Source organism: Danio rerio, chromosome 17, assembly GCF_052040795.2.
Source record: "Danio rerio strain M-AB ecotype USA chromosome 17, GRCz13ab, whole genome shotgun sequence".
NCBI lineage: Eukaryota > Metazoa > Chordata > Actinopteri > Cypriniformes > Danionidae > Danio > Danio rerio.
This window is the reverse complement of record NC_141037.1, coordinates 29,596,606-29,620,931: the sequence shown is the minus strand read 5'-3', so window position 1 is coordinate 29,620,931 and position 24,326 is coordinate 29,596,606. Positions and strand designations below refer to the sequence as shown.

Here is a 24,326-nt window from a genome sequence, read left to right as displayed (position 1 = left end):
AACTCTGTGTTACATTAAACCTGCGTTACTTTGTGCCTCGCATTCCCCCACTCACCCTTATGATCAAGATCTAAATGAGTTTTGTTTCATCAGTAGAACAATAAAAAAGATTTTTATCTGAAATCATGGTTCCTGGTCATTCATAAACTGCAAGTGAACAGCTATCTGCACTGTCAGAAAAAAACACATATAAGAAAAACAAAAGTAATACCTGTGGCTTCTGACAATACATTGAGGTCCTATGAAGTGAAACTCCTTTAATAACTGCCTTTACTCCACAGCCTCCGCAAACATTGCTGAGTTTGTTAACTACAGTCTGGCCTGTGACTTTAATTTTTTTTTTTTTACATTTTAATGGGGTAAATGCAAGGGGACTTTAAATTTTGAATAAGTCAACTCAGGCCCTTCCAAACTTGCATGTCATTATATACTCACCATGTTTAATACTGGTTTGTCATGCAATGGTCTTAACTGCCTGATTGAGATATGATCTAAAGTCTCACACCAGACAAAAAAAAAAACACTTTATTAAATTCCATAATTTTTTAAATATGAAACTTTATTATACTTCAGTAATTTCACTGGATTTTCTGACGGCACTTGCATTTAAACTGCCTTTTATCTTATTTCATGCATGAACATCTAAATTAATGTTGAAGTCTATTTAACTGATTATATTAATTAAATTACATTATCAATGCTGTAAAAGGACCTTCATTCATTCATTCATTCATTCATTTATTGATAATGATTATTGATATTTATTTTCTTTTTGGTTTAGTCCCTTTATTAATCAGGGGTTGCCACAGCAAAATGGAACTGCCAACTTATTCAGCATATGTTTTACGCAGAGATTGCCTTTTCAGCCGCACCCCCTCACTAGGAAACACTCTCATTCATACACACACAATACAGACAATTTAGATTATTCAATTGACCTATAGCGCATGTCTTTGGACTTGTGGTGGAAACTAGAGCACTCAGAGGAAACCCACACGAACATAAGGAGAACATGCAATCTCCACACAAAAATGCCAACTGAAATGCCAACTTGAACCAGTGACCTTCATACTGTGAGATGATAGCACTACCCATTGCGACACGGCACCGCCCTAAAAGGAACCTAATGAATTGAAAATAGTCACATTAACCTCTCAACTGATGTTTTTTGGTGGTTGAAAAATACTTGCTGAATATAGTCCATTGTATGAAAATGTGATATAATTTATTTGACTTAATGTTATACAGTATGTCACATTTTTTACTATCAGTGCATAATTGTATGCTTCTGCATAAAACTGTAACACAAAATTTTCTTGCTATCCGTGCTTGTCACTTAATATGACAGCTGAGAATTTGATTCATTAAAGTGTCTGAGATTTGCTGAAGCTGTGATTCAAGCAAGCTGTTCTGATCTTGCTTTCATGTCATAAGACAGACAATGAGGAAATCCTTTAAAAACAAAACTAACACAAACATCTTGGGCTCAGAGCTCCAAAAGCATTTTACTAATTTTCACATTTACACAAATATTCCCAAAACAATTAATTAGTACTCTCGTCTTCATGCTTAAATAGATCATTTAAGGCTGCATTATCATGAGACATTTTATTTATTCATTTATTTTTATTCATTTATTTTTGTTCACAATCATTTAAAACAATTTAGCTTAATAAACTAAATCAATACCGTTTAATTTTGGCAAGACCTGGTAAAGGTCTTATATGTAGTTCTTATATGTAAAGGTCTTATAAAGGTTTTGTATGTACTTTATTGTTATGGTGTGGATTGTGATATTCTAATGTAATCTTAAAGCAATTTGTAACCTTTTGATGTGGCTCATTCGCATAAAAATGTAGGATGTAACTACAATGTAAATAATTAAATGTTAATTAATTTTAAAAATTATTAATTAAATCATTTTAATTTTAATGATTAATTTTGATGTATTTACAGTAATATAATTAAATCTCAGATGTAAATATAATGTTATAACAACGTAATTACAGTGTCATTACCTCCAAAATAAAAGTTGGTAATTACAGGACTTGATGATGACAGAGGTCAGAGGAGAATTGACAGACTGATTCAAGCTGTTAGAAAGTAACAGTAACAGTCTTGTATCAATGGTTCAGGCTGGTGATGGTGGTGTAATGATGTGGGGGAATTTTCTTGGCACACTTTGGGTGTACCAATCAGTACCTATTGAGCATTGTGTCAACAACACAGCCTACCTGAGTTTTGTTGCTGACCATGTCCATCCCTGTATGACCACAGTGTACTCATCATCCGATGGCTACTTCCAGGATAACGTGCCATGTCATCAGGGGCAGACTTAACCAGTAAGAGAGGTAAGCAGCCACTTAGGGCCCTGGGAATTTAGGGGGCCCCAACCAATGCCAAGAAGCCTATATTGATCATATAGTCCTTTTCTAAATTTTCTATCATATGTTGTAAAATCGGTGACGCAATGGCGCAGTAGGTTGTACTGTTGCCTTACAGCAAGAATGCCGCTGGTTCGAGCCTCGGCTGGGTCAGTTGCCGTTTCTGTGTGGAGTTTGCATGTTCTCCCTACTCTCGCGTGGATTTCCTCCAGGTGCTCCGGTTTACCCTACAGACCAAAGACATGCGGTACAGCTGAATTTGGTAGGCTAAATTGTCCGTAGTGTATGAATGTGAATGAGTGTGTATGGATGTTTCCCAGAGATGGGTTGCAGTTGGAAGGGCATCTGCTGCGTAAAACATATGCTGGATAAGTTGGCGGTTCAAGTAAGGTGTACCTAATAAAGTGTGCAGTGAGTGTATATCATTATTATTATAGTTATTTATGAGTCTTTCACAGTAGCGCTTCTAATAGATCAGAGTTCGGTTTGTTTGAATAATGTGAACACAAATATCCAGAACTTAGGTGTGCACCCGTGGGTACATTTTATACAAACTCTGCAGTGGTATGCTTCTGTTGTAAATGCAACCATAAAAAATCAAGGAAGTGAGCTGCTAAAGTTAATATTTCAGTTGGTTAAAATGTGCATTTATGCATTTGCTTGCTTACTGACTCTTTTCTTGTTTGTTTGAAGCACTGAACTACCCTGCCACTATATACACATCTCCATTTTAAAACATGGCTTGCAGTAGCCTTTTCTAACTTATGTAAAGTATTGTTTTGAGAGCAGAAAGCAGCACAAAAGACCTGCATCATCTTTGTGAGTGTGAGTGGGACTGCGTTACCTAACTGAACAACCCACTATCAGTTCACTCAGGACTTGTGTCTGTACAAGTGTTTTTTTATGAAGGTAAATTAAATGTTTTTTGTTTTAGTTCGTATTCACATTCTGTACTTTATTAATCATTGTTCCAAAATGCATTAGTAGGGATTAACTCAGTTGTCTTTAGTCTAATCTGCACTCCAAAGATGAATCATGGCCCAGCATTAAATTGGCAAAGAATTCGTTGTGTGGTGATTGAATGACATAGACATATCTATCTAGCACAGACAGCCAGCAAAGATTGAGTGGAGTGGATCCAAATATTCTGTCCAATTCAATCAAAACACAGCTTAATACAGGCACCTATTCATTGTCACACTCACATACACACAAAGCACCCTATGTCATTATAGTCACGATGAGATCTGTCTATAATTACAATGATGTGTGACAGGCGCATAGGCTGCATTACTCTTTTCCTCTTCAGATATCGCAAATGAACTCTGTTGATGCTCGGCAGATTTTCTTATGCCGTATGCCGCACATGTTTGCTAACCTAAATGGCAATTTATCCTCAGAATGAGTTGTGTTAAATCGCTCAAGGCTGGGCATTATACACAGCGGTTCTGGGTTTTTGTCACACATTTCTGTTTGATTTATAGACCGGTGTCACACGCTCAACCACATAGAGCTTTCTTTTCCTCTCAGTGAAAATAAGATCATGCAGGGTTTTCAATGTTATCGTTGGACTGATAATGATTCCTGGCAGTATGACACCTTCCCAAACCAATTTGTGGGTTTCCACTCTAAGGTGGCTCATCATTCTTTAGGAAAACAGCCTGTCAGAGGTGAGTCGGGTTTGCTTGGGATGATCAAATTCTGATTCATGTTGCTGATTCATGTAGCATGAATTATCTTAATTAAATGACCTGCTTAAAGATTGAATGTTTATGACTTAAGATCATGTTCAAATGATAAAAGCCGCATATTTAATAACTGACTTCAGCTTAAGTTATAAAACATTACATAACAACAACAGTCTTAAAAAATGGCTTTAAGGGTTCAACAAAATTGGTTAAGTTGAATTTGTCTTAATTTCTTTAGCACTATTAAAATGTCAATTGTGTCTAAGCAGCTCAACATACTGTAGATGAGGAAATTAATATTAAAAGCATAACAATGTTTCAAATGAACATTAAAGGAATATTTTGATTTCATAAATAGTTTTTTTAAGTGGATAAACATTCTTTTGATTATGAAAATGTTCTTCACACTAAGAAATTCGTAAATTTAGGTTTAGTTTACCCTAAAAGAAAAAAAGGTCTGCTATTAATTACTCACTCACTCTCATGTCTTTCCAATACAGTCCTTCTTTCATCTCCGGAACACAAATTAAGATATTTTAGATAAAATCAAAATGCTTCCTCACCCTCCATACAGCAACGATACAGAGATTCAAAGTCCAGAAAAGAAACCAAAAACATTGTCAAAACATTTTATGTCACTTCATGGTTCAGATGAATGAAGGTCTCTGGATATTGGAATTACATGAGGGTGAGTAATCATTAATTTTATCTTTGGGTGAATTAACCATTTAAACGTCAGTGTGACAGAATGTATGATTGGTCATCATAACCACACTTTTTGATGTACCATAAACATTGCCTAAATGTTTTAAATAAAGAAATATGATAAAAATGTAATTTTTCACAATACAAATGTATTACATCTTATATCATTAGATTAATTATATTTTTAAATTAGAAATCTGTTAAACCAGGGGTCACCAATCTCGGTCCTGGAGGGCCGGTGTCCCTGCAGGGTTTAGTTCCAACTTGAATCAACACACCTGCCTGTATGTTTCAAGTATACCTAGTAAGACCTTGATTAGCTTGTTCATGTGTGTTTGATTAGGGTTGGAGCTAAAATCGTCTGGACATCGGCCCTCAAGGAACATGTTTGGTGACCACTGTGTTAAACAAACAAACTGGCCAGCGCCTCAGTCAGAATTTGGCCATTTATATAATATTAAATTAAAACATGTATGTTGTATGTTTTCTTGCACAGCTGGATGTTAAGCCCATGAAAAATAAATGTTTGCATTGGCCAAAACTGATTAGCTGAAGTCACGCTGATGCAACAGCCAACAGATGAGTCTGCTTGACCTCTTCGATGAGTTATTTTCACAATTTATGATGGTTCATGTATTGGCTAATGAATGGGACAAATTCTGTACCTTTGTCAGTGGGAGGTGGGTCTTTCGAACCACCCAAACCCTCCCTGGCTACAGGCCTGTTATATAAATATTATATTAATGTAATCATACATCAAAACATACAGTAATAGCATAAGTATATTCATACATTCATTTTTCCTTTAGCGTAGTCCCTTTATTCATTAGTGGTCACCACAGCGGAATGAACCACCAACCATTCTGGCATATGTTTTATACAGTAGATGCCCTTCCAGCTGCAACCCAGTCCTGGGAAACACTCATACACTCTCACATTCACACACTAATTTAGTTTTTTATTTAATTCACATATACCACATGTCTATGGACTGTGGGGGGAAGCAGAGCACCCGGAGGAACCACGCGAACACGGGGTTAACATGCAAACTCCACACGTGTTGGAAATGCCAACTGGTCCAGCCGGGACTCGAACCAGCAACCTTCTTGCTGTTCTTTTCAGTGGTCACTCGTTGCACAAGATTTAAAGAGCGCAACGTTTACAATTAGATCAGGTGATTACATTGTTAGAAAGACGCGCTTTCAAAGAAAAAAAAAACTTGTTGACATTTCGTTTATTGACAGACATTTAAGCAGCGCTGCAGCAGGACTTCGGATAGTGTGTGTGTTTGTGTGTTTGTGTGTGTGTGTGTGTGTGTGTGAGAGAGAGAAAGCGAGAGAGAGAGAGAGAGAGAGAGAGAGAGAGAGAGAGAGAGAGAGAGAGAGCATGATGATGAAAGAGAGAGCAGAGAAGACCGCCGGACGAAACGGGACAGTGTACTATTGCGTAGGCTACTCGTCGCTTTGCACTAAAAGAGAAATATTTATTTTCTTCTCAGGTGTTGAGCACATTCTTTCTCCGCTTTTTATAACGATATACGCTGTAAAGTGTCTTTCCACATGGCTTAGGAGTCTCCTGTAACTATGCGCGATTTTTAACCACACACATCGTGCTGGATAAGGCGCATCGCAGTTTGTCTGACCTTTACCATTTAAAGGTAACACTTATTTTGGATACTCGACTTGATGACTTCGATTTGAAGACTCGCTCGTGATGAAATGATGGAATTCTGCAACTTAAGTTTGGTAAGTTTCTGAAACACCTGACAATCAGTCGGTGCGATGTGTGCTCGGAATACAGACTTTGGAGATTAATTTATTGACTTATTGGCGATTCATTTTCTGAAGACTACTTTGTAGATGCTCAGCCGAGGTTTATGCGTGTCAGTAGGTCAGTTAAAACCTTTATTCAATTATTCGTTAACAAAAACTGTAATATGATTAGCTTTTGTTTTGAGTAAAAGCTGAACACTATTAACATAATTACCTGAGTTATTTTTCCTTCTCTGTCATTAACGATGTTGACTAAACAGCTGTTAGGTGGTTTATAGCTGGGGTAAGATAGCCTATTCATTAATTAGTCTATGCTGATTTGTTGCTGGTCCAAGAATGTCTGTCAGCTCACTACCAGTTAATGACCATCTTAATCCAGGTATATACAGGTAGGAGCTAAAATTGATTTGTCTCGGATATGAGAGCATGCCCAATTAGTATTTTAAATTCCTTACAAATTAAGCTTTTAAAGGTATGAGATAAACAACATGATATATGAACCAACATATCTAAATTAAACATAGACACTTTGTGGATTCCTAGCTGAAAAACAGACAATCTTACTTGTTTAAGATGTATTTTAACAGGGTTAAAAGTTAAATCTCAGAGCATAAAATCAAACCCTGTTTCTTGTCCTCTGTTTTCTTGTCTAACACTCCACCCTATGTTTTTAATGAAGGAATCCTACAGTGGTTTTCATTAACAACATTAATTACCCTTGGTGTGGTGTGATGTTCAATTCATTAGTGGGAGTTTTTCTATGTCTGCCTAGCACAACTGCCTGACATGGTTGACCGTGGTTAAAGGTCATGGCCATCATCGGCGTGAATGTGTCGTTGAGTTTTGCAGTCTATCAGAAAGCATAAACTCTCACAGGCACTGTGATGAAAACAGAAAGAGCGCTACTGGTCATACGAATGCAATGGTGTTCAATCACATATGCGTAATTGCTCTTTTCTCCTCTCTCACGTTTTCTCACCTCTTTTCTACCGCTTTGTCACCCTCCCTTTTCTGTCTCTCATGCGAGCACACCACACACACAGCACGCCTGCAGTGTGTGAGATGGACAGATAGCTGGTGTGAAAGGGAAGCATATGTGCTGGCTCTTTGGATGCTCAGTGTGAATCGTCAGCAGATAGCTGTGACCTCTCCAAGCAAATCCTATCCCAAGTGACCAGTATAAGGTTGGCCTGATGTGCAAAAATGGGTCAAACAAATGCATATGGGCATTCTGAAACATGACGTACTGCAAGACTGATCCAGCAGTAAATACACAGGCATATATTATCGTGGCATACAATATGCAACTTCATATTTCTGTATGCCATTAAAATAAAATAACCCACTGTTCCTTAAGACTTGGAATGGAAAAGTGGAATTTTGAAGACAGCTCTCTAGACAATGTATACAAAAAAATATATGTTTCCCTTGTGATATCACATGCCACTGTCTATCCAAATGAATCGAATTACTCAAAAGATCAAGGCAAATTTAATTGCTCATGTCAAGACACCTTTAAAGTTCTGCTTGTAGATTAAAAAAAACTATTTTATTAGCATGACTGGTTGATGTTAGGTGAACTGCAGCAAGCATCACTTCAGTGGCAGATATACTTACAGTGAAGTTCTTTGTCATTGTAGATAATCAAAACACCTCACACAAAATAAGCTACTGAGAATAAGAACTGAAAAGCTTCTTGTCATATGAAGGTACCAAATAAATAGAATATTGGAAAATAAAACTTAATTATAAGAAATGAATAATTAGAAGAGATTAGAGTTAGGTTAAGCTCAACCCTGTCTTGAAAAAACAGAAACATAGTTGTGTATTACATGTAAGATTCAGTAAGCTTTAAAATAAATATGTTGTAATGAAAATGCCATGAGGGCAGTCATGTCAAGCTGAAACAGTTGCAAATTTTACATGGAGTGTTGCTTATCATCATTGTCAGTTCCAAAGCAGTGGTCCAATCAGAAGTGAGGCAAGTGTTGCGAGCTTCTGTTTACAGTAGTGAGTTGACATGACAACTGTTTTGTTTGACGTGAACATGGTGAAAGATGTTTTTAAAAAAAACATTCTGAGCTCTGCAAATTACATTTTTAGACACAGTGACGAATCCTGTGTAAATTGATTGTTTTTTTCCTCACGACATTGACTGGCACATCTGGACGGAGTGTATTCAGCATCAACGTATATAAACATAACCGTAACGCCTGTAACATGACAGTTCGGAACAAATACATGTATCTCACTTTTCTCTCAGTGAAAAAATGGCAGTGGTGAGAAAACCAACAGCACTTAAGGGCTTACTTACACTAGGCTATCCAAATTGTGCTTGGGCGTGTTTCCCGGTTCGTTTGACAAGTCTGAGTGCTCAGAATCGGGCCCAGGCAAGGTTCAGTTGGCCGGCCGTGGCCCAGTTAGAAGAAGTGTTGGTTCGGTAAGCTTTTGATGTGAGTGCAAAGTGTGCCTGAGCACAAAATTGAAGACGCGACGTCACTTTTGAGGGACTGTTCCATGTAGATTTATCAATCAATCTTAATTTTCGATGATCGCGAAGTGTCACAAACCTCTCACTGCACATCAGCTGCACCTTCAGAAAACCTCCTAATACTTGCAGCACAAGGATTTTTACGCTGCATTTGCACTGCAGATCTTGATGGTCAATTCCTATTTTGTAACTGTATCAGATTTTTTTGATGACCTGCTTACATCATCTTTTAAAAATAACTCGTATCCGATTGTCTGCATTTACACTGCACACGGCAAAGGCACAATGACCAGGAAAAAAAAGAGCGAGCGCTGACTGACAGCTGGTTATAAAAAAGCGCCCTTTTCTCTGTTCCTGTATTTAATCTGTTTGCAGGGTTTCATTTAAAAAAATATCTTTTTGACAAGTTGTTTTACTGTAGTTTATGACAGAAAAGTTCTCTTTTGACCATCTTCTTTTAATCTAGGGCTTTTTAAATCAGCAGGCATCTTAATGTAATCTCCATGGCATGATTTATACACGTGATGTATGCAATAGTTTTATATTAGTTTATCGTCTGCGTGGCGGATCTTGCTCTCTCCTTCGCTCTCTCTCTTATTAACATGCTTAAATACCCGTGTATGAGATTTAAGGTTTGCGACTTTGCTGAAGTCTGTTCTGAAATGAAAGCGCCAGTCTGAGGTCAATCACTATGGTTTTTAATGATCTGCGACTCATTGACAGGTAAAAATCTAATCTACCTGCTTACACTGCAGACATGAGGGCACGCATCCAATTCATATCGGATAAATTTCCACAAATGAAAAAGGCTTGAATCTGATTTGAGTAAATTATAATCCATGTGATTTTTCTTTTTTACACGTACAAGGGCCATATACGATCTGTGCCACATGGGAGAAAAAAATCGGAATTGAGTCACTTGAACCATGCAGTGTAGATAACTTTTATGATCACTTATGAGCGTCAAAAATGGTGGATCTGTTGGGTGAAATTTTTGACTGCATCCCAAACAACTTAAAAAATAGTACAAAACGATATAACTAAAGCAATGTTCACTGTGCTGAGCGAGAGCGCTTCTCTTCTGTTAAACTGAACAGTCGCATCATCAACGACGTAAGCGTGCTCTGTCTCAGAAGGTAAAGATGCAGTGTGAGTGCAGGCTGTCGGGGAAGAGGGGAGGAGGGACAATCGAGCTTCAGCACAGTTCAAGGCAACTGTACCTAGTGAGAGTACACCCTAATGCCTAGTTCACACTAGAGGATTTTAAGCCTGATTTGAGCCCGATTTGGAAGTTAACGAGCTCGCCGACAGATCGGGCTGTGATCGGGAAGAAATCTGCGGGTGCTCGGTGCTCGGCGCTCTTTATGTGTGAACTACTGAACAACGCATCAACGAGGCTCGCTGACGCGTCGACGACACCTCGCAGACGGAAATCCAACATTCACCATGCTAAATATTCCAGAGCAGTCGGCCGACTCAACCCCACGTGTAGTCAGATGTAGTGACGAGCTGCAGCCAATGAGAGAGCATATCAGCATGAGCTGAATGCCTGTGTGTTCAGGAGCTCAGCAGAAACATCTGTGATTGGTCAGAATAAGCATCGGTGCACTCGCTTCATTCTGTGTTAACACAGACATGAGAGTAGGATATATTAACAGTGGAACTAGAATTCTGTAACTATTAGAATTACCATACTGCTCATTCTGACCGTTCTCATATAAAACGCCATATTGTCACAACATATTTACATTCAAAGCTATTATTGAGATATTAAAATTAAGCTTTGAATGTTTGACATCATATTTAATGACACCATTACCCTAAAAATATCATATTTTTTTGGTAATACAGCCTATAAATATGTAGTTAAGATACTAAAACACTTAAAAGTCTTGGCTTTCATTTTCACTTTCAAACAGGAGCTATTTAACAGCACAGAATATGCTGTTTTGAAAGATATCTGAAGTAAATTGATGTTTTTGCCATCAGAAAGTTTTGTTTATGCTAGAAGGAAGTTGCCAGGCAAGAAAATGCACACACATTTAAAGTCACAGTGAAAAGTATCAGACATGCATGCAGTCATTTTGACCAATATGGTAATTTAAGGCAGAAATGCTCAGTTCTTTACTGTTTTGTAATAAAAAAATAACAATGTCAGAAAGAAATACACTGATAGTTAGAAAACGGCAGGGTGTTATAAATATGTTAGTTTTATTTCAAAGAGTTATAAAATTACAAAAATTAAAAACTCTCTGTGTATCTATCCACTGGAGCCTTGCAGATGAGTGATTAATCCGCTGATAAATCAACTGATTTGACGATGTTTTTAAATGCTTTTTCCAAAGCTTGAAACGCTGTCAGGGATGTCATCAGCACACAAGCAGCCAACAGTGTTCAGCTTTTTCTGACGACTCCTCCCTCAAATTTTCATTGGCTGTGGTTTGGTAGCTTGAATGAGCTGATGGGGAATGAGTTGTTGTCAGATCATGTAGGGTGTGACCCCCCTCTTGTGGATCGTTCACGGAGTGTTGCTTAGTGTGAACACCACAGAGATTAAAAGACACAAAGTCAAGTCATGTAGTGTGAACAGCACAGCGATTTGCTGATGTTTAAAATCCTGTAGTGTGAACTAGGCTTAAGAGAGCATCTGATCTTATGTCATCATGTTGACAGATAGATATGATCCTTTTTACACAACAATACAGTAGTGTTTTGAGACTAAATACACTGTCTATGTGCAACTATATGGAATTAATCCTTTAGTTAGCATGACCCACTGATATTGTGGTAAAGAACATTATCTTAAACCTTATTAACATTCATTTCATGTATCACAAAGCTGAAGAAATGCTTTCAGGAGCTTGCATAAACATCATATCCTCTTGATTATTCCCTGCAAATACGTAACAAGTTCTTTTTATAAAAAATCTGGCATTTATAGATAACCTAAAAAGCAGGAAAGGTCTAATTTTTTACATTACACATTGGAATCCATGTACAAACAAGCCAGTTTTCTCTTGCTCTCCATTACCTAGCGCTTTCAGGTTTTAAAGTCCAAGTGGTGAAATTTGGTCCAAAGAATGTAGGTAAAACCTGATCTCTTCAATATAGATATTCTCTACGGATGGGTTTCTTTCTTCATTTATATGAAATCAACGTAAGACACAAATTACACTAAGATTAAAAGCAGAGGTTTGGGAAGGGGAGGAGAGCACAGTATTTTTTTCTCCCACACCATCACAGGAGTATGTGTCTCTCTGTATTGGCTCACAAGTGCTGGAATGTGGCATTTGTGTAACCGTGGCAACATCTCTGGAGAATCAAAGCAAATCAGGACTTCACTTTAGTAGATAACTAGCCATAGCAGGTAGATGGGAATTTAAAATAAACGTGTTCATTTCACAGTCGTTATGGTTTATATTTAGCGTTTCTATTTGGGTTTTATGGTAAGTGTTATTTCTGTAGTATTTATATCGATTGTGTATTTTAGGGGTTGCTTTGAACATTCATAAAAGTACCGTTAAATCAAGCCTGATGTGAATTTTGTTCATGCATTAAGAATAAATGCATGGGCTCAACTGGAGAATAAGACTATTAGGTGCCAGCATGTAATATTTTAGGCTATTTCTTTTCCAGTCTTAAAATTCTTGGATTGAGATGGTTGAAAGCGTGTTCCCCGAACAAATAGTTGGCATTGTTATTTGCATGTGTGGTTTGTTTGCTAGCTTTGTGTAGATTAATCAAGAATTTCATTCATTCATTCATTCATTTTCTTTTCGGCTTAGTCCCTTTATTAATCTGGGGTCGCCACAGTGGAATGAACCGCCAACTTATACAGCACATGTTTTATGCAGCGGATGCCCTTCCAGCTGCAACCCATCTCTGGGAAACATACACACACACAACCAGAGCACTCGGAGGAAACCCACACGAAAGCAGGGAGAACATGCAAACTCCACACAGAAATGCCAACTGACCCAGCCAAGGCTCAAACCTGCGACCTTCTTGCTGTAAGGCGACAGCACTACCTACTGCGCCACTGCGTCACCCTAATCAATAATTTAAAGAAGTTAAACTGTAAGAGACTATATGTATATAATATCCTCAAGATATACAGTGCTCAGCATAATTCATAGATATGTACACTAGATTTCACATAATACTAGCGCCGCCATGTTTGTACTAGTGCTCATTCAACCGCACTAGTCAAGGCTAAAGCTAATGTGAAGATGCTGGACTTTAGCACTGTGTACGGGTGTAGACACGAGCAAACAAAGAAAACAAAGCATAAAGGCATCACGTTTTATAGGTAAGATTCCGTTTTTTACGTTTTTATAAGTTACGAACTTTTGTGCTAAACAAGTATTGATGATAATACAGTCTCTTACTGCACTGAGCATAAGGAAAGTAGCACCAACTCACACTATACTAGGCTTATGCTAGTTTGGTTAAATAAAAAAGAGTCATTCATAACAGAGATTCATTCACAAGCGGATCGCTCCCTCTGTTAGAATGAGAAGCGAAAGCTGGAGAGGGGTTGTGTTTCAGGATACGGATTAGATCAAATTTAACAGGGAGAGAGGATAATACATTTCCATGCACACAAACACACACTCTTTGTCTGCAATGCCCGTGCCCTCACTTATCCATCAATGTAAAATGTGATTAAAAAAAATATTTGCATTCTGACCACTGGGGAAACTCCCTATCATAGATATATGTATATATGTGTATATATCTATGACTCTGGATGGCCAGTCCTCCCCTGCACCTTGGTCCCACATTCATTTCAAAGGAGCTCTACCCTGTACTAAAATGGCAACTCTATTGATGCATTCTTTCTAATAGACAACAATAGCGTAGGCGACATCTAATGTAAATATCTATGAGCATAATTGAGTACAGCCCATTTTGAAAATGAGTATTTTATCCATTTCTCAGTGAATATAGGCAATGTATTTTGATGCATTTAAACAAAACTGATTTTTTTAAACAGATATGTTTATTTTAGTCGCCAAACCTATTTAGAAATTGAAAGACAATACAATTAAATTTAAGCAAAATATTGCAGAAAAAATTACAACCTACAAAATTTCAACAAAATTTTTCTTTTTTTTTGCTTCTCTTGATTTTTCCTCTTTTTTAAATTTGTATTTAATATTTTTCTATAACATATAAATTTGGGTGTACTAGTTTTTGGACCATTATCGTAGGGTTATTTTGTTAGATAAGCTCCAGATTTGGCTTCAGTACTGACTATTCTAATGTATATGCACAAATATAATATTGTATAGCTTCCTGTTAAAAAATGAATTTAAAAGATAGATTTCTGAGGGGTGTACTTATATATGCTGAGCATTGTATAAAGCTGGGCATTCTTAAACCATAAGTGAAACACTATAAAAAACAAAAAAGAAACTAATCTGTCTCAATCTATTTTTTGTAATTCATCACCAGTTTAAATCAAAGCTTTGTGTCTTAGCTGAGGTAATGCTAGAGTCCTACTTAACTAATTCAAAACAAAATAAACAGAAAATGTGTGTATGTGTGTGTGTGTGTGTGTGTGTGTGTGACAGAGAGAGAGAGAGAGAGAGAGAGATTGTTCGCATAATCCTATTGAGATAATCTTAATCTGGGATTGTTTTAGAGGAAGAGTGTACAGATGAGGGATAATATTACCTCACAAAATTCAACAAATGAATCTCTGTCTGTCTTTTGGACACATTTAGCCTCAAAGCGTTACCATTTCTCATTTGCCATAAACATGTAATCTTATAAATGTGAACTTTAAATGACTCTACTTCTGACTTTTCACATCTCTTTTCCATAGGACTCACTGATATTTGAGTATATGATTTGTTCTCTCTCTCTCTCTCTCTGTCTGTCTGTCAGCTGTATTTTCTAATTGTTTTCCCCCAGTGTATGAGTTCATTACTCTGTAATGGATGATTACATAATATCTATAACTACCTCCAGATCATTAGCATTTACTGCCTCTCTGTTCTATTTTCGTCCAATCATTACAGTCAGTTTCTACCCATGAGACAAATATGGCATAAAAACGTTTTTTAAAAGTCTGCCTGACAGCTCTGAGAGAGTTGATGTGATAGTTGATGTGTTCTGCTGAAGTTCCTCCATCTTTCTACATGAGGCATTTGAAGTACATTCCAAGTTTGAACATGCTTGACTAAATTTATATTCCTAAAAAAGAAAATCATCCGAAAATGTCAAATTGACTACATCTGTGGGCTTCTTAAAGATCTCTACAGAAACAAGTGCTGTATTAGTTATCATAAATTTAGTCATGAGGCGTCACGGTAGCGCAGTGGGTAGTGCGATCGCGTCACAGCAAGAAGTTCGCAGATTTTTGCCCCGGCTGGCTCAGTTGGCATTTTTGTGGCAAGTTTACATGTTCTCCCTTTGTTCCTGTGGGTTTCCTCCGGGTGCTCCGGTTTCCCCCAGAGTCCAAAGACATGTGGTACAGGTTAATTAAATAGGCCAAATTGACCATAGTGTATGTGTGTGAATGTGTGTGTATGGATGTTTCCCAGTGATGGGTTGCAGCTGGAAGGGCATCCACTGTGTAAAACATATGCTGGATAAGTTGGCAGTTCATTCTGCTGTCGAGACCCTGGTTTAATAAAGGGACTAAGTAAGAAAGAAAATGAATGAATGAAAATTCTGTCATTATATAGTATAGACACATTCAAATTGTGTCCGTATAAGCATTTCTCAAAGAAAACCTAATAATACTCTCAATTGGTGTTAGATTTGATGGCTTTATTATAATTATAACTGTGGAAAATAATAAATGTGTTTTGAGAATAAAAATTGGGTCTTAAGGGTCCAAATTTATGGCTGATAATAAATGTATGGGATAATAAGACATCTTTACTTCATTAAAGGCACACAGAAAATGCTTGATTCAGCCAGAGTTTTGGGAAAATATGGACAAACCTAACCTTCTTAAAATATTTTAAACTGGGTTTAATGAATCAAGCATTTTTAGAGTGTAAATTTTACAAAAATTATATTAAATATGTAGTATAGCGGGGCGCCACAGTGGCTCAGTGGTTAACACTGTTGCCTCACAGCAAGAAGGTTGCTGGTTCGAGTCCCGGCTGGTCAGTTGGCATTTCTGAGTGGAGATTGCATGTACTTCCTGTCTTCGCATGGGTTTCCTCCAAGTGCTCCGGTATACCCAACAGTTTAAAGACATGCGGTATAGGTAAATTGAATAAGCTAAATCGTTGAATGAGTATGTATGGATCTTTCCCAGTACTGGTATGCAGCTGGAAAGGCATCCGCTGAGTAAAACATATGCTGGAATAGTTGGTGGTTTATTCCGCTGTGGCGACCACTGATGAATAAGGGACTAAGGAAATGCATCTGTTCTTGCTAATACTTTTTGAAACTGAATGGCTTCCATGAAGTGAATGTAATGTGTTATATATGTTATATATGTGATATATACACACTAAAAATGAGGGATTAATCAAATAATAACTCAATAACTCAAACTTGGTTAAAATTTGGAATAGAAATTTAATAATAATAAAAATTAAGTCAAAGGTTGTTTTTTTGTTTGTTTAAAAAGAAAACTTACCTTACAGTAGTAAAAAGTAGAACCTAATCCCTTTTCTTTAAATACATTGTTTGAGTTATATTTTAAGCTGCATAAACATTGTGAATATTATTACATGTGGTTCTTAAGTTAAAATAAATTATGAATAAAAAAAAAAAACACAGTGAACTTATTATAAAGCCATTAAAAGGAGAATTTAACTAAAACTTAAAATAGACCCGAGGGACTAAATAATTAATTTCTAAGGTGCACATTTTATTTCATTTACAAATGAGCAGAAATGAATTAGTCATACATTAATTTAATCTGTGATTTAATCTTGTTTGAGTCTGAAATCTAGGTGAAATCCTTCAGCATCAGCACAGTCTGTGAACAATATGTAAAGTGCTGAAGCTGTTATATGTGAGGTTTATCGCAGGCTTTCATTGTGCTTTCAGCAATCTCACTTTTTAAGGAATTACAAACAATCGCCTCTTTTTCTTTAACTCACAAGCCAGCACTTACAAGTATTCACAAGTACATGTTCTCTTACACACATAATGGCACATGCATAGTGCTAAGCATCAAGGGTTGCTCCACTTTACTGTTCAGGCTCAGAATGAAATATAAAACACCTCTGCTTTAGCAAGGTCCTCTTCAGTTCCAGTCCTCTTTCAACACATCTGATGCAACTTAAAAATGCTTTGCGCAAGATGGATTTCTTTGAAGATTTTTTTTTTGATGTTGCAGAACGTGTGCCTGTTATATATAGAAAAAGTCTGGTCTTAAAGAAAAGATTATTACCCTTTAAATTGTTCTGTCCATCACTCCCTTGCAGGATAGAAATAATAGGACATCACATTAAAGTAACAGCTAAAAGGTTTTTTAAACCGAAGGTCAGACTGTTGTAGAGCAAGAGAAACGAAGATTTGGAATTTTTCCTAAAGAGTAACTCCACCACCAATGCTGTTCTGGATTTGAACTTTCAAGAACAATCTTGACCTTCAGAAGTGGCTTAAATTAAACTGTGCTCAAGTCCAGCTCAGTGCATTTAAGAAAAAGACAAGTGATCTTATTATCTGATTCAGCAGGTTCAGGTTCAGTGCCGGCCAAGCTTTCGGCAGCAATGATTGAACGCTGTTCTTCTCAACTATTAAAAATTCATCACTTTCCAGGTTCCATCATGTCACTGCAGTCTCTGTGTTCGGTAGAGCCTGACGTGATGGAGGAGCTCAACATGTTCATCTCGTTTTCTGAGGTGTCTCTGTGTTTCACAGCTCCTTGGCTAAGAAATGCTTTCCATTATTTTTTTTTAAATGTTGTCTCTCGGAGAAGTCAGTGGTTGTTTTTTACACATACTTTGAAGACTGTAACGTGGTTGTGAAACATGCTTCTAAGAAAAAATGCTATGAGTTCATCTGATAAGTCAGTTACCTTGTTATGATATCTGTTTTGAATTTCCTTCCTGCAGACAACACAGATTATCTTTTCACCTCAGTTTACTTGATTTACTCAGTTGATTTACTCGATCAGCGATTAATTGAAAAGTAATCAAAATCGACATTTTGAACCTATAACCGTGACCCCACTCTGTTAAGGCTAATTTATTATATTATGATTTATACTTACTATATTATTCTGATTTTATACTTCTGCCAAGCACACACATATGGTCCAGCGTAGTCTTCAAACCACGTACCTCTATTAAAAAATTAACTACAGTACATGTCACAATGATGCCTAGCGCAAGCTTTGCCATTGGTCGGTTTGGTAACAGTGACGAGGGTGGGTAGAGCAAAGAGTCGCATTTTAGGCAATGTGTGTTTTCAGTTTTACAGGGTTGATGTTCAATAAATAATCATCGATAGTAGATATTGGTGATTACTTCAATTATTTCAAAATCAAGCATTGCATTCAAAAATCTCTCACTTGTAAAATGTGAGCTTATGTATTGTACAAAACTTGTCAGTGCACTACAGTATGAGGGTAAAAACATAAAATAAATAAATTAAATAATCGTTCATTAATTGTAAAAAAAAAATTTCAATTAATCAGTTTGGTTCTTGAGTTAGGAGCGGTGTAAAGAAATAAAAAAAAACTAAACTTAATTTTTAAATCAACTTTTAATGTGCTTGTAACGAGGAGACTGACACGGAGGGATCTATTTTGCAGTATTTATTAAGTCATACTTAAACATCAACAACTCGCACGGTTGTGCGGACATACAACATACACATCAAGGGAGACTTAGCAGATAACAGACACAGTGTGATTACCAGGCTTGGGTCAGAGGCAGGCAGCGTGATTCAGAGTCCGTGTAACAGGCTTTGGTCAGGGGCAGGCAGCGAGAATCAGAGTCCGAGGAAACAGGCTTTGGTCGAGGGCAGGCAGAAGACAGAGCAGAGTCGTGAAACGGGCTGAAGTGGTAAACGGGAGATCAGGCAGGATAGAACGCTCAGAAATGCTGGCCGGGGCTAAACAAGACTTCGCACTGAAGTGTGTGTGTGAGCTGCTTATATGTGGTACGTGGGTCATTAGTGGAATGGAGATCAGGTGTGCTGGAACCAGGGTGAATGGATGACGTAATGGTTAGAAGTCCGGAGATGGTGACCTCTGCTGGCCAGCGAGGGGAATGACTGGGACCGAGTCGGTGACAGAGCCCCCCCCCAACGAACGGCTCCTGAAGTGAGGCAATTCTCGACGCCGGGGTCTTCCACGGGGGCGAGGGGCCGGCATCTCCGGATGTTGTGAGTGGAACTCTTCCAGTAGTGTAGTGTCTAGGATGTCCTTGCGGTTAATCCAAGATCTCTCCTCCGGACCGTACCCCTCCCAATCAACCAGATATTGGAGTTGTCCACCCCGGCGTCTGGATCTCAGGATTTCGTGGATCTGGTAGGCCTCCTCACCATCGATCATGAGAGGCGGGGGACCCTGTTCACCGGCTGCCACCTCCCTATCCGCCTCGGCTGGACCAGCAGCAGGCTTGAGCAGAGAGACATGGAAAGTGGGAGAAATACGGAAATGATTAGGGAGTGTCAGTCTGAACGAAACAGGAGATATTTGTCTTTCAATTTGGAACGGACCCACGTACCTGGGGCTGAGCTTCTTGCAGGGCAGTTTGAGGCGTAAGTCACGGGTGGAAAGCCATACCCATTGTCCTGGGGAATACATGGGACCAGAACGTCGGTGTCGATCGGCTTGTTCCTTGAAACGCCGTACGGCGTGTGAGAGGTGAGTGTGAGCTGCGTTCCAGACCTCTTCGCAGTTTTTGAACCAGGTGTCCACAGCGGGGAGTTCAGAGGTCTCGCCGGACCAGGGAAAGAGAGGAGGTTGGAAGCCCAGTACGCATTGAAATGGAGTTAGCCCAGTAGATGCCTTTCGTAGAGAATTTTGAGCATATTCTGCCCACATGAGAAATTTAGCCCATTCATTCTGGTTGGAGTGACAGTATGTGCGGAGGAATCTGCCGATTTCTTGGTTCAAGCGCTCTGTCTGCCCGTTGGATTGGGGATGATAGCCGGATGTTAGGCTAATATTGATCTGGAGGTTGTTGAAGAATGCTGACCAGAGTCGGGATGTAAACTGGGGACCTCTATCCGACACGATGTCTTCAGGGAGACCATAGTACCGGAACACATACTCACAGAGTAACTCGGCTGTTTCCATGGCTGTAGGCAGTTTGGGTATGGGAATGAGACGGCAGGATTTAGAAAATCGATCTACTATTGTGAGGATGGTGGTTTTGCCTTGAGATATGGGTAGATCGGTGACGAAATCGATGGCGATGTGTGACCAGGGACGGTGTGGCACCTCCAGGGGTTGGAGTAATCCAGCTGGACGGTGACGGGAGTGTTTAGACATTTGGCAGGGTGAGCATTTGTTGATGAAGTTGATGACATCTTTGTTTATGGATGGCCACCAATAGCGGGATTGAATCAATTGTACGGTGGCTGTGCTGCCTGGATGACCGGAACTGGGGTAATCATGTACCTCGGAGATGAGCTTTTCTCGAAGTGACGGAGAAACAAAGATCTTATCTTCTGGACAGGATTGTGGCGTGGGACTGGTTTCGGCGGCTTGAAGGATTTCATGTTCAATGTCCCACTGGATAGGAGCGACAATTAGAGGATTTTTGATTATGGGTTCATCATTGTACTCGGAGGTTTCATCGTCTGAGAGGCGGGAAAGAGCATCTGCTTTAATGTTTTTTGAGCCAGGGATATAGGTGACTTGGAAGTCGAATCGGGTGAAAAACAGAGCCCATCTTGCCTGTCTAGGGTTCAGACGTTTACAGGAGCGGATATATTCCAGGTTTTTATGATCGGTGATGACCGTGAAAGGATGTTTGGCGCCCTCAAGCCAGTGTCTCCACTCTTCTAACGCTGCCTTCATGGCGAGGAGTTCTCGGTTTCCCACATTGTAGTTCCGTTCAGCGGAGTTGAGCTTGCGAGAATAGAAGGCACAAGGATGGAGCTTCTTCGTGACTAGGGATCTTTGAGACAGGATGGCTCCAATTCCAGTGTTGGATGCGGCAATTTCAACAGTAAATGGTTGCTCGGGATCAGGGTGACGCAGAATGGGTGCACTGGAGAAGCGAGTTTTGAGCTGAGTAAACGCTCGAACAGCGTCTGGGTTCCATTTTAGGCGGGCGTTGTTAGCCTTTACCATGGCGGTAAGTGGAGCAGCGACTGAACTGAAGTTCCTTATGAAGCGCCTGTAGAAGTTTGCAAAGCCCAGGAATCGTTGCAGTTGTCTGATGGTTTCAGGTTGTGGCCATTGTGTCACGGAGTCGACCTTTTGCTGGTCCATGGCCACGCCTTCGGGGCTGATAATGTAACCCAAGAACGAAATGCAGGTCTGATGGAATTCGCACTTGGAGATTTTTGCATATAGCTGGTTCTGGATGAGGCGTTCGAGCACTGCCCTGACGTGCTGAATATGCTCAGGTAGTGAATTAGAGTAGACCAGGATGTCGTCAATGTACACTATGACCCATTTGTTGAGCATGTCTCTAAATACCTCATTTACAAAAGCCTGGAACACGGAAGGACTGTTTGCTAGGCCGAAGGGCATAACGAGGTATTCATAGTGGCCGTCGATTGTAGAGAATCCGGTTTTCCACTCGTCTCCCTGTCGTATGCGGATGAGGTTATAAGCACAACGGAGGTCCAACTTAGTGAAATACTGGGCGGATCGGAGTTGTTCAAGGGCGGTTGGAACCAATGGCAAGGGGTAGCAGTATTTGACTGTGATCTCATTTAAGCCTCGGTAATCAATGCATGGGCGTAAGCTGCCATCCTTCTTCTTGACGAAGAAAAAGCCTGCTGAAGTGGGTGAGGTAGATGGTCGGATAAAGCCCTTTTCTAGCTCCTCAGAGATGTAGTTCTTCATAGCTTCAGTTTCAGGTTGAGAGAGGGGGAAAATGCGACCACGAGGGGGCGTGGTGCCTGGTAGCAGTTCGATGGCACAGTCATTTTCACGATGTGGAGGGAGCTTGGTAGCCTTCTGCTTATTAAATGCCTCAGTTAAATCATGATAAGCATCAGGAACATGACAGAGTTCAGGGTCTTCGGTGTTGGTAATTGTGTTGATCTGGTCAGGGGAAACAGAATGCAGACATTGGGTAAAGCATTGATTGCTCCATTTTGTGATCTCACCAGTTCTCCAGGAAACTTGAGGGTCATGTAATTGTAGCCATGGTAACCCAAGAATTACAGAGTGCTTAGGGGAGTCGATGGCAAGAAGGGAAATCTCCTCTTCATGGAGAGAGCCTGTTTGAAGAGAGATTGGTTGAGTCTGGAATTTTATGCGTCCCTCTCCCAAAGGGCGCCCGTCTACAGCAGTGATGGCTATGGAGGAATCACAGGAGGTTAAAGGAATGGAGTGAGTGGTGGCAAACGTGTAATTAATAAAGTTGCCAGCGGCTTCTGAATCGATCATGGCCATGGTCTCAATTTCATCTCCATTGTTTCTCAGAATGACAGGCAAATTCATAACATTATTAGTGGTAGTGAACGTAGTGGTTGCACTCACCGAGAGGGTTTTAGGGAGAGGCTTGTTGGGACATAAAACCTTCGTATGACCTGGAAGTCCGCAATAAATGCACAGGTGATTTCTTCTCCGTCGTTCTCGTTCCTCTGGGTTCAGGCGGGTTCTACCCAATTGCATGGGTTCAGCGGAGGTCTCAGGGGATACAGGACTGGAAGCAATTGAGCACAGTGGATTGCGAGTGCGGAGGAGAGTGTCTAACCTTATGGAAAGTTCGATTAGTTGATCCAGTGTTTTTCCCTCGTCATGACATGCCATCTCTTTCTGCAATTCTGGTCTTAAAGCCTTTCTGTAGAGCGTGGTAAGCGGATCATCAGCCCAGCCAGTTTGCGCTGCCAAGGTGCGGAACTGCAGTGCGAACTCAGCTGCGGAGCGATCTCCCTGTTGGATGCACAGTAGCTCCTCGCCAGCGTTACGACCACCCTCCGGATGATCAAACACAGTGCAGAAACGTTTGAGAAAGTCATTAAACGAGGGAAATATCGGGGTACTGTCTGGCCAAACTGCAGTAGCCCAGTCTAGCGCTTTCCCAGTGAGCAGTGAGCACACAAAAGCAATTTTCCCATTATCGTCCTTAAACAGATGGGGCTGTTGGGCGATAAACAGTTTACATTGCAGTAGGAAGCCTTTACATTTTGCTGGGTTACCTGAGAACTTGTCAGGGAATGCCAATCGAGCTCCGGAAGTCATCGGGGGTTGTGTAACAACAAATGGACTCGGAGAGTAGTTGGCTGTGGGTTGCGCAGTGGCAGCAGCTTGCAGGTTTTGTAGCGATTTCACAAGTTCGTCTGTTAACTGAGTTAGATGTGTTAGTTGTTGTTGGTGAGTAGACAATACCTGAGCTTGTGCTGTGACTTCGTGAGACAAAACCTGGATGGCTGCGGGATCTGTGTTGGGCGAAGTCTTCTGTAACGAGGAGACTGACACGGAGGGATCCATTTTGCAGTATTTATTAAGTCACACTTAAACATCAACAACTCGCACGGTTGTGCGGACATACAACATACACATCAAGGGAGATTTAGCAGATAACAGACACAGTGTGATTACCAGGCTTGGGTCAGAGGCAGGCAGCGTGATTCAGAGTCCGTGTAACAGGCTTTGGTTAGGGGCAGGCAGCGAGAATCAGAGTCCGAGGAAACAGGCTTTGGTTGAGGGCAGGCAGAAGACAGAGCAGAGTCGTGAAACGGGCTGAAGTGGTAAACGGGAGATCAGGCAGGATAGAACGCTCAGAAATGCTGGCCGGGGCTAAACAAGACTTCGCACTGAAGTGTGTGTGTGAGCTGCTTATATGTGGTACGTGGGTCATTAGTGGAATGGAGATCAGGTGTGCTGGAATCAGGGTGAATGGATGAAGTAATGGTTAGAAGTCCGGAGATGGTGACCTCTGCTGGCCAGCGAGGGGAATGACTGGGACCGAGTCGGTGACAGTGCTTAATTCATTCTTAATCTAATATGGTTGACTGTTAAAGAAAGTAGAGTTCTGTCAGGTGAGGAAACTCATGAAACTGCATTTCTTTATCATATCAGTTTTTTTATTGATTTTGCAACACAAAAATAATTCATGCTCATATCCACTATTTTTATCTGCCATCATCTGACTCGAATTGAAAAGAGTTGCACTTTTTTTAAGTTTATTTTTATGTAAATATTGTATATATAATGCATATTTAC

General features: G+C 39.7%; 1 protein-coding gene across 1 annotated transcript in view; it reads left to right on the top strand.

Annotated features, from left to right (window-relative positions):
- Window positions 1-6,174: 6,174 nt before the first annotated feature.
- htr1d (5-hydroxytryptamine (serotonin) receptor 1D, G protein-coupled) overlaps window positions 6,175-24,326 on the top strand; it is a 36,935-nt gene continuing 18,783 nt past the window's right edge. Inside the window, exon 1 of the mRNA XM_087289181.1 lies at window positions 6,175-6,522. The gene's annotated coding sequence lies outside the window, so the exon portion shown is untranslated. The remainder of the gene's footprint in view (window positions 6,523-24,326) is intronic.